The 17,430-nt window shown below is 32.2% G+C and overlaps 1 long non-coding RNA gene across 1 annotated transcript; it reads left to right on the forward strand.

Annotated features, from left to right (window-relative positions):
- The first annotated feature begins 1,307 nt into the window (after nucleotides 1–1,307).
- LOC145270465 (uncharacterized) lies at nucleotides 1,308–15,947 on the forward strand. The gene is made up of 2 exons (XR_013865370.1): nucleotides 1,308–1,422; nucleotides 10,040–15,947. It is a non-coding gene; the product is annotated as an uncharacterized LOC145270465 (long non-coding RNA).
- Nucleotides 15,948–17,430: the final 1,483 nt, after the last annotated feature.

Here is a 17,430-nt window from a genome sequence, read left to right on the forward strand (position 1 = left end):
ATTGTATTTTAAAGATTAAGGACTACATTTTATTTCCAGAAGGAAAATAATATTTGTACACGCGAAAACAACAAAAAAAAGTTATGAAAATGTTTTCATGGCGAGCTACCAAATTCAGCTAAATTATGAAGTTAAATAAATTCATTGTAAAAAATCCTTTAAAAGATAAATATTAGTTTTCTCTATCTATTCAAAGATAATTAGTAAAGTCCTAAGATATTGAATTAAATAATAAAAAAAACATCTTGTTTGTACAAAACATGAATTAATTAGCCAAAAACCGAGTGATTCTGGCGTTCGCCAAACACAACAAACAAAAATTTTGTAAACACAAAAATTACGAAAGTCCAAAATTTTAGGCAGTCGAAAGTCTATGAAAATGACGTCATGTAATTAAAAGGGAGGAAGTTCTTCTTTTGTTTCCAATCACGCATCCGTACATTCCTTTTCTGAACGTTTATATTAATTTTTGCATTTTTTTATTTAATTATTTTTCTATGTTCCTATTTTTAAATTATTTTTTTTTTAATTATTGTTCAATATTATATAAAAAAAATATGTTACACCGAAAGTTTCAATTTCACATTCTTGCAGGCAAGGAAATTATTAAAATCTTGCATATAAAAATTATGCGAAACCCGTAATTAAAAAAAAAAAAAACGTAGAAATATATTTTTTGCAATTATAATTTTTTTGTGTGAAAATATTAATTAAGCAATGCTTAATTCAATGGTATTATCGGTAGTTCGAGAAATTCATTTTTCTTCGAGTTATATAGAATTCATTAATACAGATTTAGAGGCTTTTTTCGTAATGTTCCTATAAAAATTATCTTATTTTATTTTATTTGTTACAAATTACGATGCTTTATTTATATAAAAAAAAATCCAAAATAAAGTCTTACGTTTTTTATTTACTACTGAAAACTATAACTTTAGTAAAGGTATTTTTTGTTTAAACAAAATATTACATTTCCACGCAGATTTAAATAAAAACAATAAGTTCATCATATTCCGCGATCATTATTTGATTAATACTGAAAATTTCATTAAAATTGGTTAATTTCCTGATTTTTATTGATTCGTTAAGTGAAGGGAGAGGTAAAAATATTTATACATTTTAGCATCGGCATTCATTTTGCCCGTACCTAAGAGTTAAGTTCCAAAATTAACTTTTAAACCGTTTTTTTTTTCAATTTAAAAAAAAATACTTTTTAAAATATAAATAAATTGCAACAATTGTAAAAGTCTTTTTTTTTTTTTTTTTTTTTTTAATAGTTGTCTATTTTGCATGTATTATGTCCCTTAGAGTCGACACCGGCAAGTTGACCGGTGTTTTGTTCCGTAATTGTAGTCAGCAGTTTTTCTAGTCCCACTGGTCTCTGTCTTTTATCTTCTGCTGTCCTTTGCCGTTTTATCTCCGGTAAGAAATATTATATATCTCCTTCTTCGTTATTTTTTAATGTTATTCCGTCTTAACTACGAACTTTGTTTATTTTCTTTACCCACATGCCCGACCCCCTTACTTCTAGTTGTGTTGTTCATTTCCTTATGCATACGACTCCCCATTCAGCCATTTATAACTTCTCGATTCTTATCTTTTCTCTTTGTGTTCTCAACAATGTTTTTGTTTTGTTTTATTTCTTTCATTATTCACAAATTAAATTAAAACCTATTCTCACAAATCGAACTAAGGGAGATAATAACTTCCGTTGAATGCCGTAAATTAAAACCTATTCTCACGAGATCCTCATTTAAAAATAAAACATGTTAACAATTAAAAATACGGTGCTAATGCACTTACTGATCCGCGCTTTTTTTTTAAATCGTATTTCCAAGTTTAATTAAAGTTTTATGATATTTTTTTATTCAATTGTAAGGTTAAAGAATAGAATAGGTACAAAACACCCTCCTCATGTTAAGAATGGCTTTTTAAATAACGTTATGATGTTAACAAAATAGTTTCTCGTTTAACCCCCCCCCAAAAAAAAATTCCCCTCAAATCATATGAGAAACTAACGAAACTTCCTTCTCTTCCCTTCCTCTTTCCACAGCCAACTAAAGGTAAAAGATCTCTGTCCATAAACGAATAAAAAGAGAAAATTAAGGATATGCAATCAAAAATGCAAATTGAACACTTCTGCTAATCATACGGAAGCACAATCATCTCATGGCAAAATTGAAGTACTCACTGAACGTCCTCGAAACTGCACGATTGATCCTAGTGGTGAGGTTCCAGGTAAAGTCTAAGGGTGTATGAAGCATGCTAGTAGAGGCAAATGTTTATTCCTTTCATATTTCACCTCTCTTAGCCATCAGCAAAATTACCAAAAACAAAATACATCTTTATTTTTTGTTTTAAAAATGTCTTCATATGCAGAATTTAAAATTAGATGACACTCAATAACTCCCATGCGTGCTTTTCCTCAAGTATATAAACAAGTAAAAATTCATTTATTTTGTCTCATAATTCGTTTCTTTCATTCTAAAATGTTACGTAGCCTGAGAAAAGTAAAATATAGATCTTACACAACCTAAACAATTCTTTTGCATTTGTTCTAAACTCTGAACTTTCGGACTTTCTGAACAAAGATATTACCGCCTTTGACATCCACCAGTGATGCAAATAGGAGATAACTTGTGTACAAACTACTTACCTGTTTCGATGTCATGACTCTCCTATCCATTAACTGTTTGCCCTTTCCCGCTAATGTCGACTCTTCCCTATTGGGATATCAATGTCTGAATTGCTAGGAAACTCAGAGCATATAATGTCGTTTTTCTTAACAGTCTTTCCATGCTGGGAATTTCCCATTGCTCGATCGATACTGCCCAAAATGTTCCACATGTGCCTTTGTCACTGCCCTCTCCATCAATAGCACGTCAGACTCCTCATCTGGCCTTTTGCATTGATGTTGACTCCTCCATATTGGGATATCAGCTTGTTCTGTGGCTAAATAGCTATCTGAATCACTGGACTCCTTTAGAGCGGCCAATGCAGTCTTTCTTAACGTGCTTAAATTTCCCATTCCTTGATTGATGTTACCCACAGATGTTCCGGATGCACTTTTATCAATGGTGCTTTAATTCTTTATGACAAGGCGCCTGTTTTATCTAAAACGTAATATGCTTTCCGACATGTAATTTTATTTATAACAACAATATGCTTTCCAACAAATATCTAATATTATCTATAACAACATAATATGCTTTCCAACATGTAGTTTTATCTATAACAACATAATATGCTTTCCAACATGTAGTTTTATCTATAACAACATAATATGCTTTCCAACATATAGTTTTATTTATAACAAGATAATATGCTTTCCAACAAACATCTAGTATTATCTATATCAACATAATATGCTTTCCTAGTTTTCCTTGCCTCTGGTGGTTCTTATTATAAACCAGATCTCTAATGTTTAAATTTACAGACTTTGTTTTCTTAATCGAGTCTTCGGTAAATTTTTTTCTAAATGTTATTGCTTTCCAAGGAAAATGATCGATACATCTAATCTAATGTCAGGTTCTCGTTTCTGTTGTAAAGTTAGTTAGAATTTTGTCATTTCGCTCACATGGAATATGACGGCTGCAAAATTTGGTTAATGTATATTTCTCATAACTGTTTATTGTTCCCTACTTTTTTGTTGCTAAAATATCATGCATCGTTCTATGAAATCTTTCTTTTACTTTCTGGATGATAAAATAACGTTGTCCCGTGATGCATATTGATTTCATCCAATGCTTTCCTCATCACTTTATTCAAATTTTAGAGTCCATTGTCTGTTAACAACTGAAATGGTATCTTTAATCTGGCGAAAATTTCACCCAACAACTGATGTACTTCGTTTCAGAAAATACTCAACCAGAAAGCAAGACACAAGTTAGTTTCCTAACATTGAGCAAAAGCAATATGTACTAATTAAAATACATATGAAAATGAGATGGAATGTTTAAGAAAATATTCAACCAGAAAGCACGACACAATATGTTCTGGATAGTCGAATTACTCCTGAATACTATCGTTATGTTATATGGATAACAGTTTGTATAGCATACACAAAGGACTTATCAGAAAAAATTAAAAGAATATGCAATTTATATAAGGTTAGGATAGTAGTCAAGAGTGATTCAACTCTCCAGAAACGTGTGCTTATGGAAAAATCATGACTAAAATATTCCATGTAAATGTGGAAAATTATACAAATTTGAACCATATCATTCTCTAACAGTAAGGTTAGAAAAACATTGAAAAGCTGTAATGTGCGGAGATATTGAAAAATTACTTATGGTGGAATACATATGGATGGAAAAAGGGAACCAGCTACCCTTATAGGATGAAGTAAAAATTAGAGATGGGGAAGAACAATGGAAAATAAGATGGCTTAAAGAAACAGCGCATAATCTGGGTGATGATTAGGGCTATGACAACAAAATATTATTTTCATTAATTTGACTATTGAGTATATATCCGACACAGTCAGACACAGTTAATCAACCGAGAAGTACATCTCTCTATATAAAGGCGTATAAGATATCACGGATACACACTCGAGAGTCAAACCAATGAAAATAATATTCTGTTGTCATACCCCTAGTGATTATAAACTACTAAGCATACCTAGTATTGTATTTAACACAAGGTAGGAATCACTACTTATAAATAATAGATTATATATATATATATATATATATATATATATATATATATATATATATATATATATATTTAAAGTGATGGTTGTGTAGTTCCAACGAGAGAAAAAATGTATATTTAAAAGAGTGTAGCCATCAACAATTGTGGGTTTTTTTAAAGGTTTTCATGATATTTTTATTTTAAAATATTTTTATAACGCGTTTCGAGCTTAGGGTGTGCTCTCTTCAAATATTTTCGTAAAAAGTTTTCTTTAAAATGGGAGTTTGTAGAATTACCTCCGTTGATATTAAATATGTTTTTCAGAGTGATGCGTGTGTTCAGACATTCTGTCTCCAATTGTAAGTGTTCACAGTGTCCGGTCAAAGTTATTTTCAAAGAGTGTTTTTTAGTCCATATGGTGAAGGTTTTTATGGTTTTTTAGGGTTCTTTTTAAAGACTTTCTTTCCCCATGTATAGCATACACTCACACACAATCACACACGCATACATATACATTCATGTACATGTACACATGCACACGCACACGTACGCAGGCACACACACATACACACACGTACATACATAGAAATATGTGTAGGAGCATACATATATACATATATACATACCCACCTACACACTCACACGTACTCGCATACATCCACCGCTAACAATTATTTTTATTTTTTTTATTTTATATATATATATATATATATATACTTTTTTTTCCCAACCAAAACACGCATGTATATATGCGCTTAATCATTCAGACATACGTACACGCACCCACACACACACAAGTAAGGTGGAGAATAGGTAGAAGATATATATACACACACATACCCGCACATACACACATATATGTACACACATATATGTATGTGCACATACACTCACAAACATCCACATACTATGCAGGCACATACACATACACACACATGCACACACACAGACATATGCAGGGGCTCACACATACGCGTATATCCATATCCACACGAACACATTTACCCACTCATACATGTGCATACATATGTATATATACATACATACACATACATACGGATGTGTATACACTCATCCACCCATATATATATATATATATGGGTACATGCACTCACAATCACACACACACATACATATTCATACATCCCACCTTATGTATATATTGGTTGAAGTTTCCTTTCCAATCCAAGCACATATGCATACATGGATTCGGTCACCCAAACATAAGTGCACATATACATACAAACAAGATGTAGCATAGATAACAGATGATATATACATATACACACACGCATACACAATCATCTGTGCACACCCACGCACACGCACACACGCATGCACATACACATATATACGTATAATTTCTAGTTGTTTGTCTAGTTAAGAGAAATGGTACTGTACTGGGTATGGGCGTGCGCACCCGCGAAAGTGTGTGTGTGCCTTATTGTGCTCTTTTTGTTGTTTCGTGTGTGAGGGTGCACACCTACCCAAGCAGGCATGTGTGTAAGTGTATTTTGTGTTTTGCCTATTTATGTGTATAATTGTGGAGAGATGTTTTAGGCGGGGTTAAACTTTGCTATGAAATTTTTTCTTGTGTTAGCAAGTAGAAGTAGTTGTCAGTTTGGAAGATGGGCATTATCTCGAATCTGCCTCCACTGCATGTGTGTATATGTTGTGATACATGTAGGTGTCTATTTTCCGCGATTTTGATGTTGGATCGGTGTAGGGCTACTCTATTACTAAGGTTTTTTGTAGCGCCTATGTAGGATTTATCGCATGCTGGACATTTTATTACATAGATCACGTTTTTTGAGGTGCAATCTAGGTTTTTTTAATTTTGAATGTGTGTATGGGGTTCGTAAATGTGTATGTGTTTCCCTCTAATATTATGTTGCAGACTCCACATCGTTGTTTGTTGCATTTTGTGACTCCTTTTGTTGCGTCTTGATTGAGTTTGGATGAGGTAAGAATGCGTTTTAGGTTTTTGGGTTGGCGTTTGCTTTTTATTATTTTTGTTGTTTTAAGGAAGTTGTTTAGTTTGCTGTTTTGGTTAAGTAGGACGAGGTTTTTCGTTATCTCTGTGAAAAGCTCTGGGTTGTTTGTGTTGTGTGTGGAGACGTATGTTAGGATTTGTTCTTTGTTTCGTTCTTTAGGGGTTCTCAAATCTTCTACTGGTATATTTGTCGCAAGTTGGATCTCTTTGTCTATAAGTTGTGATGGGTATTTTCTTTTTCTTAAATGTATTCGTAGTTCCTTGAGTCGGATTTTCCGAAGGTTATTGTCCGTGATTATGGTGCAGACTCTACGTGCTAGGGTGTAGGGAATTGATTTTATGCAGCTTTTAGGGTGGTGACTTTTAAAGTGTAGGTATTGTTGGGTGTCTAGGAAAGGTAATGCTGTAGAGCTTTGTTCTATGGTGAATTTAATTTTTGGGTGTAGGTTCTGGAGTATGGTGTGTAAGTCTGTGATGTCCCCCCATGTGGGTTTCCATAGGATTAAGCAGTCATCTAAGTACCTTTTCCATGATTCTACAATTGTAGAGACGTTGCGAGCCTATCCTTGTTTTATCGTTATTTTCATGGCAGGTGATCGTCTGAACTCCAATCCCTCGCCAATCTTTCACGAAAAACACCCGTCTAGCTGAATCCACTGTGAAAAATTTCCCCCACTCTATATCTGCCTAAATTAAAACGCGGATTCCATGAACAAAGCTTCTTTCTTAGAACTGCACGCCTGTGGAACTCTGTTCCGTCTGCCTGCTTCCCTCCGGACTACAACTTGGATGTTTTCAAGTCCAATGTTAACAAATTCCTAATGAACCGCCCCCCTAATTAAACACTTCATCAAATCTCCACACTAACGTAATGTACTTGCAATAACCCTTATCCCTGAGTGGCTTCTGGGCCTTGATAAGTGGTGATCACTGTGTAAAAAAAAAAAATACGAAATGATAAAATTTTAAATATGGAAGAAGTTTTGAGAAAAATTATAATGAAGCAGGGTGCTCTTTCACCGGAGTATTTTCTCAGACTAATTCAAGGAATGCTCAAAAGATTGCAGACTGACAAATTGCAGAAGGGCTATGCTACTAAATATTAACTAATTCTTTGTGTTCCTGTTGTATTTGTTACATTAATGTTCTAATGTTACATTAAAATACAATTTTCATTGTGCAAAGTTTCTTTTTTGCCTTTTGGATATGGAGTTAGTTTTTCAAATTGACCTGAACACTAGGATACTTCAATTAGAAGTCAAATATGAACAGGTAAAATTATAGAAGAATAAAAGGTGAATCAAATATGATATAAAATTTTTAAACAATTACATTCAATTTAGCTTTAATTTGCGGTTTTTAAAAAGTGACAAATACGGACTTTCTTTTTCGTGTCACTTGGAAAATAGTTGCTCAAATTCGACTAGAATTTGTTTCTAGGACCCCTGGTGCTATGGTTAGAGTACTTGGAAAAATTCGGTTGTAATTACATACTCCTGCATATTAAAGGTTCAATCATCGTTGAGATTGAAAACATAATTTTGAGTTGGATTTCTAAAAACACAAGAGCATGCTACTCATGTACTAAATAAAGCGTTCCATTCAGAATTCTGAGTTCAAGAGAAAGGTTTCAAAGTTCGACAAAATATACCTTAATTAGATCAGAGGTAACATAGAAATGTTGTGTAAATAACACCCAAGATCAATGAAGAATAAAATAATATGAATAATAAATCCTCATCTCGAAAATGTAGATTTTTAATTAAATATTTGAAAACAGAAACAAATAAATTTTGTTAACTAGTATTTTATTTTAATCTTATTTTAAATTTCATGAATAATAAATGTAAATATTTTAAATAAAAGTCAACATAAGAAATTTAATTTTACCACATGAAATGTATTGTTTATAATTTATTTTATATTTCCAGAATTTGCAACAATGAAAAGAAATCCATTAATGGATAAGAATAACATTTTATATTGGTGATTTAAAATGGTGTCAAACAAATCTCTTCATATAAACGCGTGGCAGAGTACAGCTAGTATATATATATATATATATATATATATATATATATATATATATATATATATATATATATATATATAGTAATAAATAGTGATAACATCTAGGAAAAATAGTTCCTCAAATTCGACTAGGATTTTTGTCTAGGACCCCTGGTTCCATGGTTAGAGTACTTGGTAAATTTCAGTTGTAAGTTACATACTCCTGCACATTGAATTCTCAATCATCACTTGAAAACATTGAATTTGTACCAACAAAAGAGCATGCTACTCATCTACTAAATAAAGGGTTCCATTCAGAATTCTGAGTTCAAGAGAAAGAGTCCAAAGTTTTACAAAATATACCTTAATTAGATCTGAGGTAACATAGAAATGTTCTGTAAATAACACGCAAGATGAGAACAATATTGTGAAGAATAAAAATAGGAATTATGAAATGATGAAATATCTCGAAAATTCAGATTTCTAATTAAATATTTGAAAACAGAAACAACTTTATTTTGTTGCATAAAACAATACTAATCTTATTTTAAATTTCATAATAAATGTACATATTTAAAAAAATTCAATATAAGACATTTAAGAGAAAGGTTTCAAAGTTCGACAAAATACACTTGAATTAGATCAGGGGTAACATAGAAATGTTGTGTAAATAACACCAAAGGTGAGAACAATATTCTGAAGAATCAAAAAATATGAATAATAAATCCTCATCTCGAAAATGTAGATTTTTAATTAAATATTTGAAAACAGAAACAAATAAATTTTGTTAACTAGTATTTTATTTTAATCTTATTTTAAATTTCATGAATAATAAATGTAAATATTTTAAATAAAAGTCAACAGAAATAAATTTAATTTTACCACATGAAATGTATTGTTTATAATTTATTTTATATTTCCAGAATTTGCAACAATGAAAAGAAATCCATTTTCTTTATTGGTGATTTATAAAGTGAAAATTTATAAGACACACTCCATTTCATATGCTTTTTTTGTTAACTAGTATTGCATGAAATCTTATTTTATTTTAATCTTATTTTAAATTTCATGAATAATAAATGTAAATATTTTAAATAAAAGTCAACATAAATAAATGGAAATTTAATTTAACCACATGAAATGTATTGTTTATAATTTATTTTATATTTCCAGAATTTGCAACAATGAAAAGAAATCCATTTTCTTTATTGGTGATTTATAAAGTGAAAATTTATTAGACACACTCCATTTCATATGCTTTTTTTTGTTAACTAGTATTGCATGAAATCTTATTTTATTTTAATCTTATTTTAAATTTCATGAATAATAAAAGTCAATATGAGAAATTTAATTTTACCACATGAAATGTATTGTTTATAATTTATTTTATATTTCCAGAATTTGCAACAGTGAAAAGAAATCCATTTTCTTTATTGGTGATTTAAAATGGTGTAAAATAAATTTCTTCACTTTTATAAAGTGAAACTTTATAAGACTCACTCCATTGCATATGTTTTTTCTGGAATCAGACGTAAGTAAACATGACAAGAAAACAACTATGTAAAGTAAAAGTAAAAAGTAAAAAAAAAGTTACCATTCTTTTCTACTTTTGAAGTAAATTAAATGACTGCACGGATCAAATAGTCATTAAAAATCTTTGAATAATATTAATAGCTTTAGAGACCTCAATGATTTTATACCGCAGGTTTAGTTGAACACTATCTTTCACTAAGAAGAGCGGATGCTATAGTAGTGCTTCCTGCATCAAATAGTTTGCTAATTGAACTGTAATGCCAATTTACTGTCTATAACGACAATAGTTGACTGTTTCCTCACGTTACCATTGCTTCTATCATACTTATCCCGCGTCATGCCAAATGCAATCTTAAAGAAAGACAATTAAAAAAAGAAAAACACCATTCTTGTGCAAATGTGGTTCTTTTGCACGGGGAGTCAAATTTCTTGCGTCATATGACTACACATACAGGAGACAACTGGGCTTATGAAAAAGAACTTTAAAAAGTACATAGTAAGCATACCCGGTGAACCAAGTGCAAGTGAAATACAAACGATTGCACTGAAAGGGACGGCTATAATCCTGAAAAGATCTCTTGGTTGGACTCACTAAAATAGGGTTAAATGTCAGACATCTGGTTGGATGTCCCATCCCCTAGAAGAAAAAGTTTAAGAAAAATTAAAAAAAGAGACAAACAATATTCTTGTGAAGTTTGTGGTTCTTGTTTCTTACATAGGTAAACTTTGTTGTGTCATATGACAACGCATATGGGAGGCAAACCACATTCTTGTGAAATATGTGGTTCTTCCTTTGCTCGGAAGTTAACTTTGTTGAATCATATGACAACACATACGGGAGACAAACCACATTCATGTGAAGTATGTGGTTCATCTTTTGCGCTGAAGTCAACTTTGTTGAATCATATGATAATACATACAGGAGACAAACCACATTCTTGTGAAGTATGTGGTTCTTTTTTTGCACGGAAGTCAACTTTGTTGAATCATATGACAACACATACGGGAGACAAACCACATTCATGTGAAGTATGTGGTTCATCTTTTGTGCTGAAGTCAACTTTGATGCGCCATATGACAACACATACAGGAGACAAACCACATTCCTGTGAAGTATGTGGTTCATCTTTTGCACAAAAGTCACATTTGTTGAGTCATATGACAACACATACAGGGGACAAACCACATTCTTGTGAAGTATGTGGTTTGTCTTTTGCACGGAAGTCACATTTGTTGCGTCATATAACAATACATACAGGATACAAACCCCATTCATGTGAAGTATGTGGTTCTTCTTTTGCACGGAAGTCAACGTTGTTGCATCATGTGAGGACACATACGGGAGAGAAACCGCATTCGTGTGAAGTATGTGGTTCATCTTTTGCACAGAAGTCAACTTTATTGCAGCATATGAGGACGCATACTGGAGACAAACAACATTCATGTGAAGTATGCGGTTTTTCATTTGGGCACAAATCAACATTGTTAAATCATATGACAACACATACATGAGAAAACTACATTCTTGTGAAGAATGTGGTTCTTTTGTAAGGGAGTCAAATTTGTTGCATCATATGAAAACACGTATGGGAGACAATTATACTATCGAGACTAATATACAGTTCGGCACAATGGAGTGTGGAAGTGTCTCCACTAGAAATTATGTAAAACATTGAATATCCACGAATATGAACGGTTGGAAATAAATTATATATATCAACTTTAATTTCGAAATTCCTACAGCAACATACCTGGAAAATGGGGCTAGTACGCCTGACATAGTGATATTAGACTATTTGTTGGTTTATTTTTTCACAAAAGTAAACTTTGTTGTGTCATATGACAACACATACGGAGACAAACTACATTCATGTGAAGTATGTGGTTCTTCTTTTGCGCAGATTCTATCCAGCATGCCAAGATGAGAGAGGCTAAGCCAAGAATATTTAAGCCAGGTAAGGAAAAATTCTAAAACTGAAACCATTAACAAGAATAAAGTTACAGCAATTAACCAACTTGCCATGCCAGTGCTAAGATATAGTTTTGGCATTATTAGCTGGACTCACAAAGATATAAATTGGCTTGATACAAAGACAAGGAAAATGTTAACCTTGTACCGAATTATTTATCGAAATCAGTGCATGCCTCGTTTGTACCTACCCGGGCAAGAAGGTGGTATGGAACTCTCAGAAGTCAACCATCAACACAGAACCACAATCGTCAGCATAAGTCAGTAAATACTAAGTTCCTGTAACCCCAAGTTGATGAACATTAAAGACCATTATGAGAATCTAACCAGAGTACAGCATCTATAATAAAACTTGCCACTCATTTTGGAAAAGAATGCCTTACAACTGGTGTCGAGCACACAAACAAGCCTGCCAATGACATAGCCCACAAAAGTTGGAAAAAAATACACTAGTCAGTTCCATAGAGGAATGGGCCAACCATAAAAGGGCAAATTACCTACTGATTGAACTATCCCAAGAATATATCGATAGGGACGGTTCTCAGGACTGGCTCAAAAGAGGATCCCTCCATTACGATCAAGCGAGGTTGATATTGGCTGCACGAGACCAGGGCCTCATGACAAACGCCTTCAAAAAGATGAGTGGTGTAAGCAATAATAATAAATTCAGGTTCTACAACACTGAGGTTGAGAGTGTGGGCCACCTGATTGCTAGTTGCAAAGTCCTACTTGGAGATGGTTATGATACAGATCGCCATAATGGAGTTTGCAAATACCTTCATTGGAAGATATGTAAGAAACTAAACGTTCAGTGTAGTAAAAATCCTGGGAACATATACCCGAACGAACAGTTGGGAATGACAACTACACAATTCACTATGACTACATAATCCCTATGGGTACATATCTAGAAAACGCAGCTGTTAAACCATGTATAGTGATTTGGCACAGAGCAAATAAAAAAGCGATCATAATAGAGGTCAATGTACGCAATGATGCAGGGCTTAACAGAGCTGAGAGGGAAAAGATAACAAAGTATCAGGGACTTATGTATGATATGAAACGAAATTGGAAATTAAACGACGTTTCACTTATACCAATCATCATAGGAGCAACTGGGCTTATGAAAAAGAACTTTAAAAAGTACGTAGCAAGCATACCCGGTGAACCAAGTGCAAGTGAAATACAAATGATTGCACTGAAAGGGACGGCTAGAATCATGAAAAGATCTCTTGGTTGGACTCACTAAAATAGGGTTAAATATTAGACATCTGGTTGGATGTCCCACCCCTTAGAAGAAAAAGATTAAGAAAACTGAAAAAAAGAGAAACCACATTCTTGTGAGGTATGTGATTCTTCTTTTGCACAAAAGTCAACTCTGCTAAAACACATATAGCAAACAATATCAATAATCAAAATGGTATACCAGCAGCACAAAACAAGAATTACAGGAAAATGAATAAATTGGCCAACCCACAGTGTAGTTGGGGTTTTCTGAATTTATTCACACAGGAAGATATAAATTAGGAAGGCTTTATAGACTGGCTTAAAAGCGGATAGCTCCAACAATATTAGGACAGGGTTATAGTGATTGCTCTGTATCAAAGCTTGATCACAAGTGCAGTTTGTACCACAGAAACGTAGTTAGTTACAAGGAGTTGTAAGGTTCTGCTAAAGGATTGCTCTTATATAATGGAATACGATGGAATGTGTAAATATATGGCGATCTGTCAAATGTTACATATTGAATGCTGTAACAACAGTTATACATTTTATACACAATATACTATAGGGATAAACAGTGAGAGGAAATTTTTTTAAAATACCAGGGTCTTACATACGATATAGAAAAAGGTAAATACCCGGCATCTGGTAGGATGCGCCATCACCAACTTTAAAAACTAATAGACAACCACATTCCTGTGAAGTATGTGGTTCTTTGCATAGAAGGAACATTTGTTGCATCATATGCAAAAACATATTCAAGACAAAGAACATCAATAAAACATTCAAATATCTATGTATCTCATATAGAGTTCAAGTGTGAACCACAGATAGGGAGCCCCTTGATTTCTGAGAACTTCAACTGAGGAAAATTGAAAACAAAAGAGACGAAAGTATATGAAATATACTAACTGATCTTATGAAAAATCTTAAGAAATATTTAAACACAATTCCTTAAAGACAAAACCTTATAAATTATGCGATAACAGAGATAACAACTGTCCATAAATGTGACCACGGATATGAATTTATATTGTAATAAAACACTTTCAGCTTCAAAATTTGACACTCTCTTGTAAAAGCTTCCAACTCTACAACTCGAAACTCTTTCGTGTTGACTTGCATACGTCTGTTGCATGCTTTCTTCTATGTTCTCTATTTGCTTCACCTCTGTTTTTATTCATCTGTCTCATTTGCATAGAAATGGCGACATTTTGTGTCGCTCTCATGACCATCAGCCACAAAACCAACTGTGTGTAGGCATTTTAGTTTTTTATTGTATTTTTATTACTCAACTGACCCCTTGAAGCATACACACATACCAGTCAACAGTCAGTTTACTCAACAAAGTAAAATAAAAACTGAAAAGACATATTTTTGTAATGTAACTCTTCTGTTTTAAAACTAAAACGAAAAATGTTGAAAAAGTAAAAAACATATTCTTGTTATGTGTGTGGGAATTTGTGTCAGTCTCTCACGCAAAAACTGGAGAAAAGAATATGATCCTTTGATTATGTAAATAATTTTATTTTAAGAAACTTTTATTGTGTAAATCTTTAAAATCACCGTAAAGTACACACCCCTTTGTACCAAAGTCATGTCTTAAGATTTTTTTTAAATCGATACATCTATTTTAAATCAGGTATCCATGTCTTAATATCTACTTAAGGATTTACCATTTTATTATTTTGTTTCCTTAAAAATGTTTATTGTGCAATATTTTTTTAAATACGAGGAACGTTCAATAAGTCATGACTGATCCACTTTCGTTTGTATCATCTAGTAAAAATGTTATACATGCAATGATTTATATCTCTATGGGTCATGTGGCAAATTACAACTCTGAACTAATTGTGAATTCCAATATGTTATGAAATCTGGAGCAGCAGCACCTACATCTGGTTGCTATTCATCTGTAATTGATTAGGCAACTGCAATCCATGATGAGGCTTCCTTTTTTTAAAGATCCATGCTTGACTATTCACCAAATCGCCGAAAAGTTCATGAATAGTGCAGGGTCTGTTGAAATTATCTGATGAATTCCTAGGTTGCTGACGACGTTCCAAAAGCAAACACGCATCAGGAATCATAGTGTGTGGAAGCAGTATTCACTCTAGATGTGTTTAACTAGCTTCAGCCGAAAGAAAAAAAAGTTTCATGGCAATATTAATTTACAAGCCTCCTCCATTTGCATGCATCAGAAGAAATTACGACATTAGGTTTTTGCTAGTTTTTCTATATATATATATAGCGCCTGGTATTCCCAAATAGTTACTAATCTCGTACTAACCAGGCTAAACGTTGCTTAACTTGGGTGAAATAATGAAAACTGGTAAGCAACGTGATTATGACATGCATGTGTCGGTTGCTCTAGGATGCATTTTGAGATATGCTAAGATTATGAGGCAAACGTTTTCGAAAGACTGATGACACCGGATGAAACCTTGGTCTATCACTGCGATAAAGAAATCTGATCCTCTCGCCTAGTTATGTGGCTTTGTTACTTTGACTTAATGTACTGTTTTAATGTTTAACAGAAATTCATAAACAGTTTTTTTATAAATGCATAGTTTTTTCTCACTTATGTTTTCGCCTTCAATCGATCAAGTTCTTTATTTTATAGTCGATTTAATTATTGTTCCTGACTTGTGGTGATCTCTTTCTTCAAATATTTTTTAAAGAGAAATTGTTCTTCTATAAAACGCCACATGTAAAATTTCCGTTTGCCGACAAGTTATTCTTAGATGTACTACTCTCTTGAGTTGGAAGCCATGTTTAGTTTCAGGACAGTTTCCAATAAATAGTTGTTCTATACAAGTCATTTGTTTTGTATAGGTTCCTGACTTTATGATTTTGTACCTAAAGTGCAAAAGATTCTTCCCGTGTTGACACTAAGAAAATATATCCAAGGTTGCTAAAAATTTCTAATTTTTATGGAGCAATTCTGGTTTCTGATTGGTTGGTCGCGTAACGTGAATTAATTTGATTCTTCAGTTCCTAGCAGTAGCGTTTATAAATAGAATCTTCTAACTGTAAAGGACGATACCCATCCATAATAAAAATATTGCACCCCCCAATTTTTTAAATAATGTGGAAGTCTTTTTGATTCATATGTTATTATGTGCAAAAATTAATATATATTTTCATATTTCTATAAAAATAGAAATCATTTGAATATTAAAATTTGAGCATGTAAAAGAAGCCATTTTTAATTTTCCCAAATGTCAAATATATATATACATTTGTATATAAAATAGAAATAAAAGAAATGGATCTTTATTTTTACCTTAAAAGGGTGGGCCTGTGAAAAAGGAAGTCATTTCTGAAGTTTGATTTGGAAGTTTCATTCCAGAAGACATATATATATATATATATATACATGCAATATGTACCAGTTAAAAAAGAGTTTTGGGGAGTTTCTTGATAATTAAAACAATGCAAAAGAATAGGACATTTTTGATAAATAAGAAAAAAAAACTAATGTGCGTAAAATAGAAGTAACGGCCAATTTTAATTCATGCTCGCCTTAAAATAAGCATGCGAAAAGTATTGGTCCAAAAAATATTTACAAAGGAAATGTTTTCAAAAAAGTGATTTTTTTTTCTTTTTTATTCTTATTTAAACCAATGCAAAAAATCGGACATTTTCGATAAATAAGAAACTAATGTGTATAAAATAAAAGTAATAGAAAATAAATTGTAATTTATGCGGGCAAAAAGTATATATATATATATATAGTTGGTAAGGTATAAAATATATATGGCGATTAAGCTACACTGAATATTCCTCGTTTCATCCAGAAGAGTCTTAGAGTGGATGAAACGCGGAATATTCAGTGTAGCTTAATCGCCATATATATTTTATAACTTACTAACTAGCTCTACCTACGCATTGAGCACTTTTGAAATAAATACATAAAGTTTACGCATAAATTTATACTTTCGTATATTAATTTTATGTAAGTAAATGAAGTAGTTATATATATATATATATATATATATATATATATATATATACACACAAAGAAAATGTTTTCGAAAAGTGATTTTTTTATATTTTTTAT

This window comes from Euprymna scolopes, chromosome 46 (assembly GCF_053919585.1).
Source record: "Euprymna scolopes isolate OS-2025 chromosome 46, ASM5391958v1, whole genome shotgun sequence".
Taxonomy (NCBI): Eukaryota; Metazoa; Mollusca; class Cephalopoda; order Sepiida; family Sepiolidae; genus Euprymna; species Euprymna scolopes.